We start from the raw sequence: 21,326 nt of genomic DNA on the forward strand, positions 1-21,326 counted from the left end.
CCAGAGTCTGAATGGTCTGGCCAGACACCTTGGACCAGGTCCTCCTCCATACAGGCTACAAAACCATCACATGGCCCCTTTCCAAAGAAGCTACCACCATGACCGCTAACTTCACCAAGTTAGCCACCACCATCAAAGATGGTAAACATATGCTAGACCTTACGACCAATATCCAACAAAAAGGCTGCATTAACCTATGCCTCCGACCGGACCGACCAGGAAAAGGCCCCCTCTTTACTATCACCATCCGCACTACTAGTCCAGCCATGGTCCCCAAAGTGATTGGTGTGAACCCCTTCGTACAACCATCCGCCACACGCCTACTCAAAATCCGTCCGGCAGGTACACCTAAGCCTGAGGAGATACACCTTATTCTCGCCCATGTCCAAACACAGGAAGAAAACGACTACAACCCGATGATGAGGAACAGTTGGTACAGATACACCGCACTCACAGCCCGCGCCACAACCAATGAGTTGTTATGTCTGTTCCCTCTTGCCTACTGCCGTAGCCCAACCACAGCTATGGTCCAACCGACAGAACGAAGAACTCGCCAACCTCACCTACAACTGTATCCTGGGTAATCTGAGAGAATCCTTCCAGCAAAGCTCGACCGCCTACATACCATGGTCGCAGTACCATTAGCAGCTACAGTCAATACCGCAACGTATGTCCAGTGCAACAACCGAACAGACTGTTATCCATCCTGTTTCAACTTCAGCGGACCGGATCCGAAGACCCCTTTGGACCAAGTTCACGTCACCAGGTGCGCCGAGATCAGACACATTCCTTCCCAATCATGGACAGTACTGGACCAAATATGGTGGCTCTGCGAATGGCAAGTGTATATGATCATCCCCACCAATACAACTGGGCTCTGTGTCCCTACATCTGCATCCGACCACACGTACGTTCTAACAGCAGACTCGATTCCAACTGTCGACGCCAACCCACATCTACCCACCAGGCGTCAACGACGGAGCTTTGATTTCTTCCCCCATGATTCAGTTTGGGGCTCGGATGTCCCCCTCTAATACAAACACTGGTCAGTCTCCTCCAAAATCATGATGGCGGTATTCCCCAGGGTAGGAACAGCGAAGAACACCCTACGTCTGGAAACCATTGACTACAGATTCCAGGCCCGACACTAATCAATTACTTGTTGCCCTGCAAATGACTGAAACGTATCTGTCCAAAGTCTTAGGGACAACTGTCAGTTTTGCCTGTATTTAAGACACACTCACTGGTCATTCGACTAGAGTTGCAGTAACATCGCAGTGAACAGGAGCCCACTGTAGGAACTCTCTGTCCACTTTGCAGTCTGGTCATACATATTTTCTATTTAAATTTATCTCACTCTTTCTTAGCCTGCTCCTGAAGTTGTATTTTCAGACCTAACAAACATTTCAGTTTTTTTGCCCTAATGTGCGTTTCATGCGCTGAAAATCATGTTTTGGCCAAGTATCATAGTTTTCACTATAACTTAACCTAACCCTAACCCTAACCCTAACTTTCATCACTTAGAATGATATCAAATGAAAAACCTACTTAATTTGGATGATTATACACTATATACACAGTAACTATGTGTCACTGACAGTTTGTTTCGCAGCGGGGGAACATTTCAGTTTTTATTGCCTTAATGTGCATTTCATGCGCTGAAAATCACGTTTTGGCCAAGTATCATAGTTTTCACTATAACTTAATTTCTAGCACTTAGAATGATGCAAAATGAAAAACTTACTTGAATTGGACAATTATACACTATATACACAGTAACTATGTGCCTCTGAGTGTATGTTTCGCAGCAGGGGAACATTTCAGTTTTTATTGCCTTAACGTGCGTTTCATGCGCTGAAAATCACGTTTTGGCCAAGTATCATAATTTTCACTATAACTTAATTTCTATCACTTAGAATGATGCCAAATGAAAAACTTACTTGAATTGGACAATAATACACTATATACACAGTAACTATGTGTCTCTGACAGTTTGTTTCGCAGCAGGGGAACATTTCAGTTTTTATTGCCTTAACGTGCGTTTCATGCGCTGAAAATCACGTTTTGGCCAAGTATCATAGTTTTCACTATAACTTAATTTCTATCACTTAGAATGATGCTAAATGCAAAACTTACTTGAATTGGACTATTTTACACTATATACACAGTAACTATGTGTCTCTGACAGTTTGTTTCGCAGCAGGGGGACATTTCAGTTTTTATTGCTAACGTGCGTTTCATGCGCTGAAAATCATGTTTTGGCCGAGTATGATAGTTTTCACTATAACTTAATTTCTACCACTTAGAATGATGCTAAATGAAAAACTTACTTGAATTGGACGATAAAACACTATATACACAGTAACTATATGTCTCTGACAGTTTGTTTCGCAGCAGGGGAATATTTCAGTTTTTATTGCCTTAACGTGCGTTTCATGCGCTGAAAATCACGTTTTGGCCAAGTATCATAATTTTCACTATAACTTAATTTATATCACTTAGAATGATGCCAAATGAAAAACTTACTTGAATTGGACAATTATACACTATATACACAGTAACTATGTGTCTCTGACAGTTTGTTTCGCAGCAGGGGAACATTTCAGTTTTTATTGGCTTAACGTGCGTTTCATGCGCTGAAAATCACGTTTTGGCCAAGTATCATAGTTTTCATTATAACTTAATATCTAGCCATTAGAATGATGCCAAATGAAAAACGTATTAAATTATAAAATTTGATGATATTACACTATGTCATTTGTGTCTCTGACATTTTTACACAGTTTTACAAGTTATGACTCCAGACTCTTAATTTACAATTCTGCCTTTATGGATACATTGCATCACCACCCCTTGAGTGGATCTCTTACCTCTCACTGTCTTTCACTTGCCTTCATTCAGCATGTAGGTGTCAGATCACCTTGTACCTAATGTCTATTCATATTACCTCACCCGAAGTTATTACACAGAAGGGATTGTGTTGTGTTACCCCAAGTTTAGAGTCCCAACGGATGTGGGAAACTTACAGCGTCTGTCTGCCAGAGAGCAGCAGCTGGAACCGATTGTGACCAGGGTGGCATGGGTCCCTGATCATGTCCCTGGCTCTGCTGAGGTAACGAGGGCTGGCAATGTCTTCTGGTGAGGGCAGAGTAGCCGACGTTCTTCTGCGTAGTGGTGATACCTTTCTAAATAGCCTTTTTGTCTGCTGCCGTTCTTCCCGCGTACCACCAAATGTGCTTTTTATGTGCTTATAAGCACGTTTTGGTCGAATATGAAAGTTTTCAAGTGTGCACTTGACCCTAGATGACCTGGAGAGTGACAGTTACTCCTGAAGTTGAACCTCTTTTCATCGCACAATACAAGGAAAAAATTGCAAACCCTGTTAGCCAGCCTTTCTTATATTTCTCGAGGCGAACAAACAATTGCAAGGCCAACTAGTTAGTCTTTCTTACATTCCACCATCTTTTAATTCAATTGTAAAACCAGTTTGGCTAGTCTACCTTGCATTCTACGATCTTAAAAAACAAAGTTAAACCAGTATGACCACATGGTGCGACAAGAATAAACAATTATTAAGCCAGTTAGCCAGTCCATCCCACAATTCCCTCCTTTTGTGTCTGTGAAAATATTGAAATATTGAAGTGGCTGTTTCCATGAGCCAGAGAAGAACCAGTCAAGCCATCCTCGTTGTGGAACCGGATCTCCGGTCACAGCTCTCTGCATGTTCCTAATAGCCTGCAGGGCATCATGGACCGAGCAGGACATGCCGGCAGGGATGAAGGGGCAGCACGAGTCTCCCACCTTGAAACACACACAGCCCCGCTGGGTGGCCACTCCGTCAAGAGCAGGGCAGCCCTGGAAAATCACCTGGGCCATAGCGGCTACCCAGCCTGACTGATGCGCCGACACAGGCCCGGAACCTGCCTTCAATGGTCTTCAAATGCAGGGCGTTCCTTGCCGCTCCCACTCAAGGGAACTGAGCCATTAGGATTTTGGATGAGACTGACCAGTATTTGTGTTTGAGGGACACATCCGAGCCACACACTGGATCATGGTCGTGAGCTCCGTCAATAATGTGCCCAAATGGAGGTCATTGATTCGGGAATAACAGAACTTCTGAAGATCCCTAGATGATTATTTTTATACATAATAATCAAAAATACATCCCCATCGTCAATGGATACAATTTTTCGGGTAAATTCACCAACCAGAACAGACTGGGCCTGGTTCTAATACAACCACTATTTTAATCGCAGAATGCCTGTTTTGGACACTGTTTATGGTGGGAAAATAGCTCCAGAACCATCCTGGATCATTATTTTTACACAGAATAGTGAAAATACATCCATCTACACATTCAACACTAATTATGGGTAGAAGCACCAACCAGAACCGACTGGGCCTGGTTCTAATACGACCTCTTTTTTAATCGCAAAATGCCTGTTTTGGACAATGTTTATGGTGGGAAACATTATTTTTTATAGAAAATAGTGAAACTACATCCACCCACTCAATCAACACAAATTCTGGGTAAATACACCAACCAGAACCGATTGGGCCTTGTTCTAATACAACCACTATTTTTATCGCAAAATGTTTTGGACACTATTGACGGTGTGAAATATTCCCAGAACATCCCTGCATCTTTAATTTTACACATAATAGTGAAAATGCATCCATCCACACAATTGACACTAAATCTGGGTAAAAGCGGCAACCAGAACCGACTGGGCCCGGTTCTAATTCAACCACCGTGCAAAATAAAGATCCATTGGAGGTTTTTGATTCTTGTGTAAAAAAAGCCCCAAAACATCCCTACATGATTATTTTTAAACAGAATAGTAAAATATACATCCCCATCCTCTTTGGACACAAGTTTCGGATATAAACAGCAACCAGAACCGAGACTACCCAGTTATAATGCAACTATCCATCGTTCCTGCCTGCCTAAAATCTGCCACCATCATTCCTGTCCCCAAAAAGGCCAACCATCTGCAGCTTGAACGATTACAGGCCTGTTGCTCTCACGCCTGTGATCATGAAGTGCTTTGAAAAGTTGGTGGCCCGACACATCAGAAGGACAATCCCCCCCTCAGTTGACCCTCACCAGTTTGCTTATAGAGAAAACAGGTCCACTGAGGATGCTATCGCTGTGGCTCTTCACACAGCACTGAGCCACCTGGAGCACCGGGGGAACTATGTGACGATGCTTTTCATAGACTATAGCTCAGCCTTTAACACCATCAAGCCGGACATCCTGAAGGACAAACTCTACCACCTTGGACTATCCTCTTCAATCTGCTGCTGGGTAAAGAACTTCTTGACTGGTCGACCACAAACTGTCAGAATGGGTCCACACCTCTCTTCCGCCATTACACTGAACACTGGCTCACCACAAGGCTGTGTACTGAGTCCTGTCCTGTACTCCTTGTACACATACGACTGCACACCAGCCCACCAGTCAAACTCTATCATCAAATTCGCCGATGACACCACTGTGATCGGACTCATCTCAGGCGGGGATGAGTCAGCTTACAGAGACGAGGTCGACAAACTGTCTTCTTGGTGCTCGGCGAACAATCTTACACTAAATACCGCAAAGACTAAAGAAATAATCCTGGACTTTCGCAAGCGCAGCACAGACCTGGCCCCACTCCTCATTAACGGAGTATGTGTAGACAGGGTCCAATCCTTCAAATTTCTGGGAGTCCACGTCACGGATAGGCTCTCCTGGTCCACAAACACCACAGTGTTAGTAAAGAAGGCCCAGAAACGACTCCACTTTCTCAGGGTACTGAGAAGGGACAAATTGGACACCAAGCTTCTGGCAACCTTCTACAGAGCCACTGTGGAGAGCATCCTGACTTACGGCATTACAGTGTGGTATACCGGAAGCACGGCAGCAGACAAAAAAGCCATACAGAGGGTGATAAACACTGCCCAGAAGATCGTCGGCTGCTCTCTGCCATCACTAGAAGACATTGCCAACCCCCGATACCTTAGAAGAGCCGGGTCCATTGTTGGAGACCCATACCACCCTGGACACGGCCTGTTCCAGTTGCTTCCATCTGGCAGACGCTACAGGTCCTACAAAGCACGGACAAACAGGCTCAAGGACAGCTTTTTCCCAACAGCCATCAGGTCTCTGAACCTGCAGCAACACGTGACGTGACGACTACACATATCCCTACTATGAAATTAAGTCAAGTCGAAATGAAGTAACAGGAAGGTCGTTTGGCGCAGATCTGCCTTCCAAAGGCTGACTGAGGGAGGGTAAGTATAAAGACTGAGAGGTAAGTGATCCACCTTATTCTTGTTGGCATCGGTGAGGCATCTTGCAGTCGCCGCAAAATGGCGCTCAAGGCGGAGAGCTAACAAGTATGAATATGTCATAAATAAATGTCATAAATGTGTCTGGCCTGGGAAGACGAACTTGTGGAGAAGCACTATACAATTTCGTCATACGCTGCTGAGGGTATGATGACTACTAGGCTTTTTGTCAAGTCAATGATGACGACAATGCCTATGTCTGATTTTCATTTTTTCATTTTTTCAACTACTATTTTTTATCACAAAATGCATGTTTTGGAGACTATTTATGGTAGTAAATACCCCTAGAACCATCCTGGATCTTTATTTTTAGACAGAATAGTGAAAATACATCCACCTACACAATCAACACTAACTCTGGGTAAAAGCACCAACCAGAACCGACTGGGCTTGGTTCTACTACAACCAACATGCAAAATAAAGTGCCCAAATGGAGGTCATTTATTCGGGCATAGAAGAACTTCTGAACATCCCTAGATGATAATTTTTATACAGAATAGTCAAAAATACAACCCCATTCCTATTGGACACACGTTAAGGGGGTATACACAAACCAGAACCGACTGGGCCTGGTTCTAATACAACCACTATTTTTGTCGCAAAATGCATGTTTTTGACACTATTTCTGGTGGGAAATAGTCTCAGAACATCCCTGGATCTTTATTCTTTCAGAGAATAGTGAAAATACATCAAACCCACACAATCGACACTAATTGTGGGTAAAGCACCAACCAGAACCGACTGGGCCTGGTTCTAAACAACCACTTGTAAATAAAGTGCCCAAATTGAGGTCATTGATTAGGGCATAACAGAACTTCTGAACATCCCTAGAATATTATTTTTATAAAGAATAATAAAAAATACATCCCCATAATCATTGGACACAATTTCTGGGTAAAAACACGAACCAGAACCGACTGGGCGTGGTTCTAATACAACCACTACTTTAACCGCAAAATGCCTGTTTTGGACACTGTTTGTGGTGGGAAATAGCTCCAGAATCATCCTGGATCATTATTGTTATACAAAATAGTGAAAATACATCCACTCACACAATAAACACAAATTCTGGGTAAAAGCACCAACCAAAACCGACTGGGCCTGTTTCTAAACCACCACTTGTAAATAAAGTGACCAAATGAAAGTAATTCATTCGGGCATAACAGAACTTCTGAACATCGCTAGATGATTACTTCTATACAGAATAGTCAAGTATACATCCCCATCATAATTGGACACAAGTTTCGTATACAAACACCCACCAGAACCGACTGGACCCTGTTATAATGCAGCCACTATTTTGTATCGCAAAATGCATGTTTTGGACACTATTTATGGAGGGAAATAGCCCCGGAACTGTCCTGGATCTTTATTTTTAGACAGAATAGTGAAAATACATCTACCCACACAATGGATACTATATCTGGGTAAAAGCACCAACCAGAACCGACTGGGCCTGGTTCTTAAAAACCACCACTTGTAAATAAAGTGCCCAAATTGAGGTCATTGATTCGGGCGTAACAAAACTTCTGAACATCCCTAGATGATTATTTTTATACAGAATAATCAAAAATACATCCTTATCATCATTGGACACAATTTCAGGGTAAAAACACCAACCAGAATCGCCTGGGCCTGGTTCTAATACAACCACTATTTTAATCGCAAAATGCCTGTTTTGGACACTTTTTATGGTGGCAAATAGCTCCAGAATCACCTAGAATGATGCCAATGAAAGACTTACATGGATAGGACGATTTTACACTATATACACAGGAACTATGTGTCTCTGACAGTTTGTTTGGCAGCAGGGGAACTTTTCAGTTTTTATTGCCTTAATTTACTTTTCATACCCTGAAAATCACGTTTTGGCCAAGTATGATTGTTTTCATTGTAACTTAATTTTTAGCAATGAGAATAATGCCAAATGGATAACTTACTTGAATTGGACGATTTTACACTATATACACAGTAACTATGTGCCTCTGAATGTTTCTTTCGCAGCAGGGGAACATTTCAGTTTTTATTGCCTTAACGTGCGTTTCATGTGCTAAAAATCACGTTTTGGCCAAGTATCAGAACTTTCACTATAACTTAATTTCTATCAATTAGAATGATGCTAAATGAAAAACTTACTTGAATTGGACGATTTTTCACTACATACACAATAACTGTGTCTCTGACAGTTTGTTTGGCAGCAGGGGAACTTTTCAGTTTTTATTGCCTTCATGTACTTTTCATGCCCTGAAAATCAAGTTTTGGCCAAGTATGATTGTTTTCATTATAACTTAATTTCTAGCTTGAGAATGATGCCAAATGGATAACTTACTTGAATTGGACGATTTTCCACTTTATACACAGTAACTATGTGTCTCTGACAGTTTGTTTGGCAGCAGGGGAACATGTGAGATTAGACAAAGTATCTTTGCAAATGCTTGTTCATATTGTATACGTTTTTGTGAGTATAACAGCATCATAGTCATCCTTATGGCTGACATGTCAGCATAAACACCCACCTAACTGTCTGACTGAATAAACAATCTTAGTCTTGTGATTGGGGTGACATGTCAGCACAAATACTCAACTGTCCGACACTGATCAATTACTTTTTGCCCTGCAAATGACTGAAATGTATCTGTCCAAAGTCCTGGCGACAACTGTCAGTTTTTCCTGTATTTGAGACACACACACTGGTCATTCGACTAGAGTTGCAGGAACATCGCGTTGAACAGGACCCTACTGTAGGAACTCTCACTGTCCACTTTGCAGTCTGGTATTAAACCAATTGGTCCGGGACCAATGAAAGTAGAACAATAATTAGCAAGGGCTTTATAGTCTTGGTCTGTTAATAGAGTCAGGGACTTAACTAAGACAAAGTCAGGGACTTTTGGTCTTTGTGTGTTCAGAGATATTGGGTTAATCACAAAGTAGAAATCACTTTCGGGTAATTTAGAAAATAATTGTTGTTTAAACTATTAAGTAGGTGATCAATATGGGTCAGAAAGCAACAAAAGGGATGGGTTTATTGTCAGAATGCAAAATGAAAATCGGAGAGTTACCGGGACGAGATATCATGGTCCAGCTTGGGCTAAGCCTAGTGGCCACCCAAAATGGCCTCCGACCCAGCGAATTACAGACCAAAAATATCTTCCACACCACCACATCTAACAGCTTCTACTCTCTCGACATTGTCGGTAATGATTCTGCCAAGGTAGCTGAAAGTCTAAGAGAACAGTCTGAAGATATCTGCCCAGCAGCACCAGGACAGGAACAACAAACATGGCCATTACATGTCACCCTGAAGTTCATGGGAGACCGGACGACAAGTAGTTAAACCAATTCTCACAGTTGCCCAATGTTAGACTATAAATATTTTACCTGACTCCAATTCCTTAACTCTGTAGTCTCCAGTCTAACAATGGAGCGTGTTCAGCATCGGAGGAGACAAACCAGGGTTGAGCGAGTTTATCCACAGATGATTTATTCCATTCAAATTGATTCATACAGAGCTCCGGGTCTCCCTCCCATAGAATAAGCCCGCTGAGTGTTGATGTCCCAAAGCGGAGGATGGAAAAGACATTGTCCAAACCCGCGTTTGCCCAGTTATAGTCCAACAAAAATGCATATTCATTCGCTGATTAATAATGAGATGTGGGCTGGTCCAGGGCTGCTGTGAGGGGGGGTTTCTCTGGGCTCCACATCTTCCAGCCTTGAATCCACATCATCCAGACCTCTGTCTCCGCTGGTCCTATAAAGTCCCGACCCTCCGCCCTGCTCTTTGTTCCTCTGCCCTTTGAAGTCCTCCATCTGGTCTCTTATCAGTGTGGATCCCACCTTGAAATAAGAATGTCAGGAAGAGCCTTTTGTTAACATTATAGTTGAGGAGTCTCAGACCCATCCTTCTGTTCATATTGTATTTGAGTTGGGAACCAGTGGCGACTCTAAAACAAGACCGCCACAACAAAAGGAATGAGTAAAATGTGATATCAAAATGAAACAGCTATACTAAAAAGAATGAGTAAAATATGATATCAAAATGAAACAGCTATACTAAAAAGAATGAGTAAAATATGTTATATTCTTCATTCCCTCTCTTGGTCTCCTAAAGAGACCACATCAACAACACCACACAGGTTAGTGTCAAATGAAATGTAAAACTATATTAGTATAAAAACAAAGAAGCACTACATTAGTATATCCATGAACACGTGCCCAGCGGGGGGTCCAGAGGGGTCAGTTTGGCGCAACTGGACATACTGACCTCTAGGGCCTGGTCCCACTGCTTTATCGATCAGTCGAGTGACTAGAGTACGAGCTAAGGGGAAGATACAACAGCTACAGAGAATAAGCAGAGTAATGAGCACTCCAGCAGATATGAGGATGTTGCCTATCAAACCTTTCCAGGCACCAAAATAATCCATCCATTGGTCCCAGATTGAGGTGTCCACACCTGACTGATCGGCCATTTTATTAGTCAGGGTTCGGAGGCCTTCTAAAGCTTTGGTGAGACGTCCATTTGGAGCAGTGTTATTAGGAATGAAAGTACAACAGGCATCACCAAAGATAGCACACACACCACCCTTCTCAGCCAATAACATGTCTAATGCTATACGATTTTGGAAGGCCATGAGGGATGTTGCCGCTAGCTGGTCACGTACCGCCTCTAACGACTCAACCGTGTAATTGCCAAGTCGCTGGACATTGTAATGAATATAATTGATGCGATCAACATTTTTGTTGGGAGTTACCCAAATTAGAATACTTTTGAATCCCGCTGAAACCTGATTAGGAAGTTTATACTCATTAGGAACGCCACGGGGGACGCCTATGGCGTCAATATAGGTGGGATCGGAGTTACCCATCCAGGTGTGTGGTGCTCTCTTTTGGCGATGCAAGACCTCCTTCAGGTTTGGAGGTAACCTTATTTCAGCTGTGAGATTCACTGAGGAAACAGAAACAGGAAGTAACAGAGACACCACAGAACACACACCCGCAGCATTTGTGGGCAATCTATCATACAACTTATCACTTCCACACCATAACCAGATGTCAGCTCGGGATAAGGGGTATGGTACCGGAAAGAACATGTTTGATACACACCAGTCAGACGGAATGCTTCCCAATGATGTTCCAGTCCCTTGTAATTTGAGGCAGGTAAAATTTTGGCGTGCTACATATTTGTCAAAAATTGTTTTTTCTTTGTTCTCTCGGGTAAGTGGGAATATCGAATCGTATTTAGAGCACTTAAAGGTTGGATTGGTGTTTTTTAGGAGGTCCACAATACATTCTTTATCAATTGGGGCCGAAATGATACGGAGTACGGGTCGGGCACCCATACATACGAGACAATCATTTCGGGTTTCGCTGGCAGCTTGTTCCGCCATTAACAGCCAATTGTTAGATAACGCTGAAACACCTGTAGTCATTCTAAACCACTCGTCCACTGATGGTTTGCCATGAATTATCTGGACTATACTCGATCTAGGGGATACAAATGACGGAATCACCTTGCCGGTTGTCGCCTGAGTAATATTGGGGTTTTTACATATCCCCACTGACCAGCATGGATCGTTGTCCGAACACCATACAACAGGTTCAGGAAGCTACACTTTGTGGACGATGAAGTCCAGTCCCCCTCCCTCCACAGAGGTAAAGTGCCTTCCGACTCATTTATCCTGAGATACAAACCAGAATTATCAACAGAAAAATTTGAAACCCTCTTTTGCCATTCTTTAGCTGTTTTTGACCAGCCATAAGTACCAGGTGACCAGCGGGTCGACTGATCCATTACAAAGGTGTGTGCCCAATTACCCCCTGTGTCCTGGTACGGCCTAGCATCAATATACCATTGGTATCTGTTTCCCATTTCCATTATTTGTTGAGTATAACGCTGCATATGGAATAAACATGCGAATTTCGAACGTACCGTTGTAACAAAACCATAGCCTATTGTCATATAATAATTAATTGAAAAGATTATTGCTCAGCAAGCAATACCATAAAACTATAGGGAACTCTTTTATATTGGGTTTGACGTCTCCATATGGTTTCAATTGAGACTAAACCATCTTACAAAGGATTAGGATAACCTACCAGACAAGGGAAAATACGATGGGATCTAACAACTCCCTCAATCACCATTCTTTTGGGGAAAAGTGTTTTTACAAATGAAAAAACGTGTCCTACTTGGCAAGAAAAAAAAATATTGAAACAGTGTTTATCCTGTTACGCAGTAAATAGGAAGTCAATTTTTCCACTGTTTAATCATTTTACCTGCTTAAACCTTACAGGGCATGGTCTGAAGCTGGGGGCGATAAATGAGACGTGGTGTACCGGCGTTTTAAAACAAGCTACACCCCTGATACCACGTTCTTGCCTATGGTGGCGGGGTGGTAGATAAATTATACGACTCCTGCCAAAACGCGGCAGGACTAGGTACTTTGGTCTCACTGCTCTTACCGGTGTCTGTTTTTCCATCCACAGTGGAGGAGATACAATTGGCGGCTCAGAATTCGGAGGTGAAGGGTCGACCCTCCCGACATCGTCGAGAGGCATGGAGGGAAGGAGATCCAACATACATTGATGCGATTGGCATCCCCCGGGGCGTACCAGATGAGTATAAGCTGGCTAATCAGATCGCAGCAGGTTGGGAGTCCATCTTCCTTCTAATCACCCCAAACAAAAATGTGGATAGAATAAATTACTTACATTACAATGTCCAAAACTTGGAAATTATGTTAAACAGGGATTTGTGGCCATGAAGGAACAACTGGCAGCTACCAGTCTGATGGCGTTCCAGAATCGCATAGCGGTGGATATGATCCTTGAAACAGGGGGCGTGTGTGCAATGTTTGGAAAACAATGTTGCACCTTCATACCGAACAACACGTCACCCAGTGGATCTCTCACCAGGGCCATTACTGGCCTGCAAACACTGAACCGCAATATGCAAGAGCATTCTGGAGTAGATACGTCCGCATTGTCAGATTGGTGGGATAAGACCTTTGGAAAATATAAAGATTTGGCTACATCCTTCATGGTGACTATTGGCACAATAACCGCTATCCTAACATTGTGTGGGTGCTGTATTATCCCCTGTTTGCGCTCCTTGCTAAGCCGACTTATAAATACTGCAATTGCCCCTACAAATTCTAAAGTACATGAGTTGTATCTTATGGGACGGTTTGGGGAAAGCAGTGAGGTCCAGGAGTACGGTAAATCCGAGGACCAATTGGACGAATATAATTATGTTCTTTCTCTTTCAGACCAGCCATGGGAGTAAGGAGTAGGCGGGAAAAATCACAGGCACCCGACATTACCATTTAGTGATTACTAAGAAATGACTAATAACATACATATTATAAAAACGGGGGAATGTTGGGTTTATTCTGTTTTACTATTATAATAGTTATATTAATTCATTTCTTTATTAAATCATTCTCTTTCTATTCTCTGTATTAATTCATTACTTTGTTAAATCATTCTCTTTCTGTTTTCAAAAGTGTTGCGAGGTCACGAGTATTGCCAAGTCATCTTTAACCTGGACGGCCTGTTCCAGGATGGTTATAAAAACAATCCACCCAATCTGGGTCCTTGAGATTTGGTGGGCCCTTGGTGACGAGGCCAGGGCTATTCGGCCAATAACAAGAATGTTGTTATCGTTATGTAACCGTGCACTTCGGGTTTTTCTGTATGTAACCATTATATGATTATGATTATATTATATGATTCATTAGGTCAAGGAGGTTGTATAATTACTCTAATCTAAATGTTGTTAGGTCTAGTCTCCTGTTTTTGTTATTAGTAAAAAAACTTTGATTGTTATTGTAGTCCCAGATGTTGTTTTTACTCATACGTGATGGAATGATCAACAACTCTGTAACTTGTTTTGATTCATGACCATAAGAGTGGGACGAAAACGTCTATTCGGTGAGACGTTCGGAAGTTGTAAGGTGACACTTGCTGACTCTCCCCTTCGAGGCTTTTATCTGTTGTATCCATTTCTATTTAATTAAATGTCAATAATTGAATAAGATGTCTTCCTGCAGTTATTGATAATTACGGACGAAGGTAATTATTAATGAACCTAATATTTTGGTCCCTCGGAGCTTTGGAGGTCAATATACCGACGCGGGAACCCAGGCGCTGCTGACCGACATCTGGATAAAGACCGTGCACGGCGTCTTCAATACCCTTTTCCAGGGCCGGAGTTTTCGACGGGGGCGCCTGGATTCTCGGCGGTTGAAGACTTTTCCTGCTGGAGGGAGACATCTGATGGATCTCGGGTAAGTCCACATTAATGTCTGCATGTTGTGACGGTGTTTCCAAATGCGTTAAAGGGACATTGTATGTGAGGTCCATTGTGGGCTGGTTTCGCGTCCTGGGTGACGGCGATAAAACCCTGTGTTTATACTAGTCAATGGCAGGTACGGTGGGGCATTTTGCTGGAAAGTGTCCTGTGTCTAAAGGGTAGGCACGAATATATTGTAAACGTTGTATGGTGTTTGTGTGGTTTCTGCAGTAAAATTAAGAAAGGCCTAGGAGATACAGTCGATACAGTCGAATAGACAATAATAATATTAATAATAATAAATATAATAGAGTTAACTGTGTGAGGCACACAAACTCACTACAAAAATAAAAAGTAAAATATGGGAAACAAGTGTAGCAAGGCGGGTTTGGATGACGATCCAAAAATACGTCTAACTTGTAAAGATTGGAAATTTGTGGAAAGACAAAGCGCTTCAAAAGTTAAACATTTAAATAAATGGATAAAAAATTATGGGTTTGCTGGCCAGCTTGATTTACAAAAAATTTCTGAATTACAAGATAAAATACGCGCTAAACATAAAGGGGACCTAAGGAAAATGGAGAAGGATGGTTATAATGACACCTATTTTTGTTTTTTAATGGCGAAAAAATGTTGTGATGGGAATGCCAAAAATGCTGATAAAGGTGGGGCTGGAAGCGCAGAACAGGCTGTGTTTTTCCAAAGAAAAGAGGATTCTGAGACGGGCCCGGTGGGTAAGAAACGGGACGTGAAAAAAGAGGAAACCGATGAGCAATTGTCGGGGGAGGTTGGGGCGGTACGGTCAACAAATCCGTTTGTACCCTTTCCAACAGATGTGCAAGACCGTTTGACCAGGTCGGGGGGATCCGTGGGGGAATGGTCAAAAACATTGGGACAAACGCTATCACCGCCTGAAAAGCCGCTAATGAATGACATGGTGCTTGAACAATTCCCCATGATCGAGGTTGCTAACCCTAATGTGGAGAGTGACCAACCCCGTGTTATTTTGGTGCATAGAACTTGGACTCAGGACGACGTGAAAAAAGCCGTAGACGGCATCACGTCGTACAAAATAGACGTGGGGGAATTTGTCGTGCAGATGGAAGATATTAGACGGTCATATCACTTAAATGGAGTAGAAACGCAGCAGATTTGGATGGCCGCGTTAAAAGGTGATTGGCATGCTATTAGAGGAGATTGGGATCCAAAATCAAAGTGTGGACCATTAGCTCATGATAGCCGTGAATTGGAAATAAGAGTGCGTGAGCTGATAGAGCGTGCCACGAAAAAATTTAAAACAAAAGCAAATTATACTGCGATTGGTAGAGCTAAACAAAAAGATAATGAGGCTTTTGATGAATATTTAATCAGGATGTCTGCTTGTTTTAAAGTCAACAGTGGCATTCCTGAGGATAACACGGTGGGCAGCCTTTATCAAGAGCAACTAAAAAATGTGTTACACGCTAATTCAAATCATGCCCTCCGGGAATGGATTGAGAAATATTGGGTAGATAGGCCCACGGGCACGCTTGACCAATACGTAAATCAAGCGTTGCATGCAGAAGGGGTGCTAAAGAAAAACGGTAAAAAACATGGGGGGCCGTCCTCTGTGGGGGAAGAAATGTTTTACCAAGAAAGAGAAGAAGGACATAAAAAGTTTAACAAAATTAACTGGAGAAAAGATGGGGGTAAGTTAAATAAATATCGGAGATTTAAAAGTAATGCACTGGATTTGTGGAAGAACTGGGCACATTTCGCGGGATTGCCCAGACAACAGAGCCTCTAGGGCTGGGACTCAATCAGCAAGGCCTGGCGTAGGGCCAGGGCCCAGTGGGACAACTGGTGGGGTCCAGTCTAGGGGAGTGGAGCTAAATTTAGCGGAAATACTGACACTTGATTCAATTAAACCTGAAATTACATTGTTTGTGAATGGGGTACGTTTAACATTTTTGTGTGATACTGGAGCTTGTAAAACTGCAATTACACAGGATGTTCCGGGAATTAAATTTATGAAAAATAAGGTTTATGTGGCGACAGCTGATGGGCAGGTTGCTACTGCTTCAGAGACGTTTCCGGTTTGGATAAGGGATCCGGAAGGGGAAACATGTAAAATGTCGGTGTTGGTGGTAAAAGAGTGTCCTGTCAATTTACTGGGTAGGGATGGACTATTACAATTGGGATTGGCGTTAGTACCCTCCGCTAGTGGAAATATGGTGGTTAAAAGGCGAAAGGAAATTAATTGTGGCCAATTAAATGTTTTGCATGTAGAGCAACCTGCTTTCTTTTACTATACTCTGGATGTGTCTAATAATACGCCGGCTTGTGTGGGAAACAGTTTGTTATCTACAGCTGCTAGTTTGATTGAGACGCGGCAGAGTGTGGCGAGCATAAACTCCCTCCATGTTATAATGTGGTACAAAATGACGGAGGGGCCTGACGAAATTTATGAAAACAAATTGAGACGAGTCACGCCGTCTGAAATTAAATTGGAATATATGTACACGGACGGAATTTCTACAGTTGTGGCAGGGGTTGAGTTGTCAAGGGAATATAAGACTCTTTTTCTCGAGTGGGGAACTCCACACATTGTATTATGCAAGCCACATAATCAGGGAAAGGAGGTGATACGTGACTTTATACAAACAGCCCGCGAGACGAGTGATTGGATAATGTTGGATACAGGTCTTGAGTATAGCGAAAGTACGGAAACATACAGAAAGGCAGTGTTTCAGACTGTGGGGGTGAATGTGAATGTGGGAATTTACCTGCTATGACTATCACAAACAACTAAGGAAGTATATCTACTATCGGAAGAGGAGGAGGAGTTGTTAGCAACAGTCCCTCCTGAAATATGGTCAAAAGGACCTTCCGATGTAGGGCTCGTTAAAGGGGTTATACCTGTAGTAATTAGACCAAAAAGTGAATTTAGGCCATGTATACGACAATATCCACTAAAACCTGATGCCTTAAAAGGAATAAGTCCGGTAATTGAAGATTTATTAAGGGCGGGAGTGATAATTGAATGTGATGATTCACCCTGTAATTCCCCAATTTTTCCAGTAAAAAAGGCGGCTCCTTCTGTGGGATGGAGAATGGTTCAGGATTTACAAGCGGTAAACTCTGCAGTAATTCAACGCGCGCCGTGTGTGCCAGATCCACACACACTTCTGAATAATTTGGATCCAGAGGCAGCATTTTTTACGGTAATTGACATAAGTAATGCTTTTTTCTCCATCCCATTAGATCGAGATAGTCAATATTGGTTTGCGTTTACGTTTGGTAGGAAAAAATATACTTTTACAAGATTACCACAAGGATACTGTGAAAGCCCCACGATATATTCACAGATAATGAGTAGCAGTGTAGCAAGATTCCAGCCACCGGGGGGCAGCCAGATTATTGTGTATGTGGATGTTGTGCTTGTGGCGTCGCCTAGTGTGGAAGTGTGTAAAAAGGACACTGTGACATTGATAAGGCACCTGGCGTCGGAGGGCCACAAAATAAGCAGAAATAAATTGCAGTTTTCTAAAGAACAAGTGAAATATTTGGGACATAATCTGGTGAAAGGTGGGAAAAAGATTTTGGATGACAGAAAGAGGGTGGTGTTGGAAGCACCCAAGCCGCTAACTAAAAGACAAATCATGTCATTTTTGGGTCTTACTAATTACTGCAGGACGTGGGTTCCAAATTATGCAGAAATTGTTTCCCCCCTTTCTAAATTAATGAATGAAGATGGGTTAAAAATGAACTCGGCTCTGAATTGGACGGCAGAGGCTGAGAATGCGTTTTGTACAATAAAACAGATGCTAGTTACTAGTGGGATTTTGGCGTTACCTAATTATAATAAACCCTTTGTGCAAATGGTGGACTGTAGAGGAGAGTACATGACGTCTGTTTTAACTCAGAATTTCGGAGGGAAATTGAGGCCTGTTGCATATTTTTCAACCAGATTAGATAAGGTGGCCTGCGCGCTACCTCACTGTGTGCATGCAGTTGTGGCTGCTTCCATGGCAGTGGAGAGCAGCGCCACAATAGTACTTTTTCATTCTGTAACCCTTAGGGTGCCGCATGCAGTGGCTGCATTGTTATTACAGACTAATATGAAATTTTTGTCTCCTGCCAGGCATTTGTCTTGCATAGCCATTTTACTTTCACAACCGCATCTCACACTCGAGAGGTGCGTCAAAATTAACCCAGCTACTTTGTTGCCAATTCCAGGGGATGGGGAACGGCATGATTGCCAAGCATTAGCTGAAGAGGCTACAAGGTGTAGGAAAGATTTGAAAGATCAACCGCTAGACAGCGGTGAAGTCCTATTTGTTGATGGTTCTGCTAGGATAGATGAAATGGGAAAATTAAGGGCAGGGTATGCGGTTGTCACCGCGACTAAAGTTTTAAAAGCAGAACCATTGCCACCAAATTACTCAGCACAAGCAGCAGAATTGGTTGCGTTAAGGGAAGCATGCATTTTGATGACCAACGGTGTTGTTACGATTTATACCGATAGTCAATATGCGTACTCGTCGTGCCATGTTTTTGCTAGTTATTGGGCAAATAGGGGCATGGTTTCGTCTACGGGTAAAGCAGTGACTCATGCCAAATTATTGCAACAACTGATAGCCGCAGTTCAGCTTCCAAAACAAATCGCTGTTTGTAAATGTGCGGCACACACTTCAAAAAAGGATCAGGTTTCCCTGGGAAATGCCTTTGCTGATAAGACAGCGAAGGAAGCTGCGGGGAGACCCTTTATTGGGATGACTGACTCTGTATATAAAAACAATATACTATCGGAAGACATTTTGGCAAAAATGCAGATACAGAGTCCTCAATTGGAATTTAAAAAATGGATTGACAATGGGGCAAAATTAAAAATGGGGTTTATACCAGTATTGAGGGGAAGCCAATCTTACCAAAAAACTTGTTTAGATGGGCTGCTATTTTGATTCATGGGAAGTCACATGTCTCAACAGGGGGGATGGTGGCCTTAGTACAACGCCACTACAAGACGTACGGTTTTAATTTATACGCAAAACATTTCTGTAGAGCATGTTTGATTTGTGCTCGGCATAATTCCCAAGGGGCCGTACGGCCAAAACACGGACAATTCCCAAAAGCTACATATCCATTTCAAAAAATACATATGGATTTTATTGAATTAAGTAAGAGTGCAGGAAAAAAATATTGTTTAGTCATTGTGGATGCCTTTTCAAAATGGGTTGAGATTTTCCCAGCAAAAACCCCGGATGCTTTAACAGTAGCAAAGGCATTATGTAAGGATATAATTCCAAGATATGGAATACCAGAAACCATCTATAGTGATAATGGTACTCATTTTGTTAATAAAATAATTGAAGGAATTGGCACTAGGTTCCATATTTCGCTGCGAAATCATTGCGCATACCATCCACAATCAGCTGGCCTTGTCGAAAGAATGAATGGAACCATAAAAAATAGACTAAACAAATACATGGAAGAAACAAAAAGGCCATGGACTGAATGCATTGATTTAGTAAAATTATATATTAACATCACAGCTTCAAATGGATTAACCCCATATGAAGTCCTGTTCGGTAGACCCTACAAATTACCATTATTCACTACACAATGGGAATTGGATGATGAGGCAAATTTAGCAGACTACATGCGGAAATCTTTAGAAAAGCGCACCGAACTTAAGTTACCAGAGGGAGATTTTGCTTCTCAACAGGAAACGGACGAAGCGACAGTGGTTCCTGGAGACTGGGTGCTGATACGCAGCATTAAAAAGAAACACTGGAGCGACGCCAAGTGGGAAGGTCCATACCAAGTGTTGCTGACCACCCCAACTGCTATCAAGATAGCTGAGAGAGCTACCTGGATCCATCTTTCCCACAGTAAGAAGGTTATCTCAATTGAAACGTTCCAAAGGAAAACTCTCCCAGAGAAAACCAAAAGGTCATGTTAAAAACAAAAACAATCATTGCCCTTAGGGCAATGGGATTGATGTTTGTGATTCTATTCCCATCCACAGTAGGGCTGCTTTCTACAATTGGAGAAAGAGGAGGAGGCGTTTCAATCGAGGATACACCTTCTTACAAAAGGGTAAAAAGGGAAGCTGTCCCTGGGAAAAAATTATACGACATGACAACACCCACCAAATCAAATTTACAAACGTGTTTCAAAGATATTGTTCCAAGGGAAAACGCACACAAAATATTCTGTTTTCCAGAAAATAAGACTGCGGAAATCTACCTTTTCTGGGAGAAATTAACTTTAGAAACACGATTATCCCAAACAACATACAAGGGATCAGCCTATGGGGGAGGGTATGAGTGGTATATAACGGTTCAGTATGAGGATTGGGGGAGCCTTGTCGCAGAAACTGGTCAAGATTGGAAAACGTGGAGTACACGACCTTGCGCGAAAATCATCAGACCCCTGATAAAATAAACCCATACGTTGAAAGGATTAAAGATAGTGATCCAGACGGAAAAAATTAAATGTGGAAAAGGGCCTTGTCAAATGTATTTCCTAAGACCATGGGCAAGTGGAGAAGACATGTTTTTCAAATTCTACATTTGTGTCTGAACAGAAATAACCACGCTTATGGATCTTGAGGGAGAAAATTTGGAGAAGGGGACGCCCGGTTCGGCCATAATCAGATTAAAGGGGAAAATGACCAGGGATGAGGAATTCATTACTGCGACAGGGGTTTCCCAAACATGGA

Source organism: Stigmatopora nigra, unplaced genomic scaffold, assembly GCF_051989575.1.
Source record: "Stigmatopora nigra isolate UIUO_SnigA unplaced genomic scaffold, RoL_Snig_1.1 HiC_scaffold_34, whole genome shotgun sequence".
In the NCBI taxonomy this organism is placed as follows: Eukaryota; Metazoa; Chordata; class Actinopteri; order Syngnathiformes; family Syngnathidae; genus Stigmatopora; species Stigmatopora nigra.